The 3,001-nt window shown below is 37.6% G+C and overlaps 1 pseudogene; it reads left to right on the top strand.

Moving 5' to 3' along the window:
- The first annotated feature begins 1,675 nt into the window (after nucleotides 1-1,675).
- On the top strand, nucleotides 1,676-2,391 carry LOC128576965 (RNA transcription, translation and transport factor protein-like; annotated as a pseudogene).
- Nucleotides 2,392-3,001: the final 610 nt, after the last annotated feature.

The following is a 3,001-nucleotide window of genomic DNA, read 5'->3' on the forward strand; positions in this document are numbered from 1 at the left end:
TGTGATTGATTTTGGAGTATGTTCCGTGGACTGATGAGAAGGCTTTGTATTCAATTTTGTTGGGATGATATGTTCTGTAGATGTCTGCTAAATCCAAATGTTGGATGGTTAGGTTTAAATCTAACATTTCTTTGTTCAGCTTCTTATTGGAGGATCTATCCAGTACTGCCAAAGGAGTGTTTAAATCTCTAACTTTTATGGAGCTGGAGGAAATCAAAAGTCCAGGAGACAATTTTATTCCTTTCGCCATTGTGGAAGTTGAAGTTTGATCCAAAATTTCTCAGTGAGTTTATTTTTGTAGTGGAGCATTGGGTTGGTCATTATTGAGGATAGGTCTGAGATTATCCTGTAGAACTGGTTTGGTTCTGGCAAATTTATTCAACATATGAATGTCATGAAAGTATTTAATTTCTCCATCATAAATGAAACTCAGTTTAGCTGGATACAGGATCCAGAGTTGACAGTTATTTTGCTTTAGTAGATTTAAAGTCAATGGCCACCCTCTTCTGGATTGAAAGATTTCAGCAGAGAGATCTGCAGTCATTCTAATATTCTTCCCTTTGTAGGTAATAGATTTCTTGCGTCTAGCTGCTTTCAGAATTTTCTCCTTAATATTGACATTAGTGAAGTTAATTATGATATGCCTGGGGTTTGTCTTATTCATATTGAGTCGTGTTTGGCTTCTGAAACTGTCTGCTATCTGGATTTCAGAATCTCTTGAGATATCTGGAAAATTTTCTTTTATAATTTCATGGAGAAGGGCCTCTGCCAATGCCAGTTTTCTTAGAAATAGTGAAAACAATCCTAAAATCAGCAAGGCAACACAAAATAGACATATAAATATTGATGAAAAAGCAAAGCTAGAGGCATTAAATTACCTGATTTCAAATAAATATTACAAAGCTATAGTAATGATAGTGGCATAAAATCATACAGAAACCAGTAAGACACAATAGAAGACCAGAAATAAATCCAGCAACTTATGGCCAATTGAATTTTGACAAAGATGTTAGGAACCACAGAATTGGGGAAAGAAAGCCTCTTTAGTATTGTTGGGAAAATTGGATATTCACACAGAGAAGAATGAAATTAGGTCCTGATTTCGCACCATATACAAAACTAAACCCAAAAGGGATTAATGATTTAGATGTAGAACTTGAAACTGTAAAAATACTGGAAGAAAGCATAGTGGAAAAGTTCCATGACATTGGTGTGGGCAATGATTTTTTTTGGATATTGTGCAAAAAGAACAGGCAAAAAATCCCACTCCCACACCCAAAGACAAACGACATGAAATAAACTAAAAACTTTCTGCACAGAAAGGGAAACAAAGAAACAGTGAACAAATTAAACAACCTATAAAATCAGAGAAAGTATTTGTAAACCATATACCTGATAGGGAGTTTGTATCAAAAATATATAAGGAAGTCAAAAACTGAACAGCAAAGAAACATAGTTTGATTACAAATGGGCTAAAAATCAGGAGTTTGAGGTTATAGTTATGACTGCATTACTGTACTCCAACGTAGTGACTCTGTCTCTTTAAACATGGGCAAAAACGCCCCTCGCCACATCGCTGGGATTTCCACCCACCTACTTCCCCTAGCTTCTAGTCTCCTCACTGAGGCCCACTGACCAGTGTGAGAAACAGGGACCATGTTCTGACACAAGCTGACTGGCTCTCGACTGTCACAACCCTGCTGGCTTCAACTGCAAAGATGAAACAGAATTTTGAAACTTTGTTGTTTGGCTTGAAGAACAGAAAATCAACCACTACAAGATTTAAGACAGAGGTAATTTAAGAATCATCCACAGTAGTGAATGGCCCAAGTTCTTTGAAAAGTATCTCAGAGATGTTAACTGTCCTTTTAAGTTTCAAGATTGACAAGAAGCAATTGACTGGTTTTTTGGTTTAGCTGTTAGACTTGAATATGGGGATAGTGCTGAAAAATACAAGCACTTAGTACCTGATAATGCAGAAAATGCTGACAGCACAACTAAGAATGCAGAGCCATTGATCAATTTGGATGTAAATAATCCTGATTTCAAGGCTGGCATGAAGGATTTAGCTAAGCTCCTTCAGATTCAGTGCCATGGTGATTACCTAGTGAGGCTTAAGGCAGTTCACACTTTGGTTCAGGAGCCCCTGACACAGGATGCAGTTGTTAAAGCAAAGCAAACAAAAGAGGCTTGCCTGCTGCTTTAGACAAACATACTCTTGGTTTTGACACAGGAAATGCAGTTGTTAATGAAGCTGCTCAGATCCTATGATTGCTGCATATAGGAGAGCTCAGAGAGCTACAGACAAAAATTAATGCAGTCATAGTAGCTATTCAGGTGATTATTGATGACCTAAAGATTGACCACAGACTGGAGAAGGTCGGAAGATGAACCCTAAGATTTCAGCTTCTCATATGCTTAGTGCAGTTGGGAACCCTGCGCACTTTTGGCATGTGTTTAGAAATCAAATGTCACATTTTTCAAGGGGATAATTCCAGAAAATTTACAATGTTTTAGAGATTAACCCCTACTGCTATTTTATTTAATAAAGTTTGGGTAAGTGGGAAAAAAAGTCAAAATCCCTGAAAATACCTTTTTCATAAGATGCAAAAATGTCCAACAGGTACATAAAGAAAATGCTCACCATCTCTAATCATCAAAGAAATGAAAATTAAATTCACAATGAGATATCATTTCTTACACTTGTTAGAATGTCTATATTGAAAAGACAAAAGATGAAATCAATGTGGGACAGAGACAAGATGGCTGACTGAAGCCAGCTTTCCACAGAGGCTCCTGTCCAGAAGGAGAGTTAAAGGACAGAAATTTAGCAAGTAACCAGGCAGATTAGAGCTGTGCCAAGAGAGAAGGTTGAAGTACATAATTCAACCCTGCTGAGATGAGCTGCGACCTCAAGGATACAAACAAAAGGTACAAAATCCATCACCAAGTGGACGGGCATCCCCTCCCCCATGAGAACAGCTCGGAGTACCCCATAAAC

Source organism: Nycticebus coucang, chromosome X (genome assembly GCF_027406575.1).
Source record: "Nycticebus coucang isolate mNycCou1 chromosome X, mNycCou1.pri, whole genome shotgun sequence".
NCBI classification, from domain to species: domain Eukaryota; kingdom Metazoa; phylum Chordata; class Mammalia; order Primates; family Lorisidae; genus Nycticebus; species Nycticebus coucang.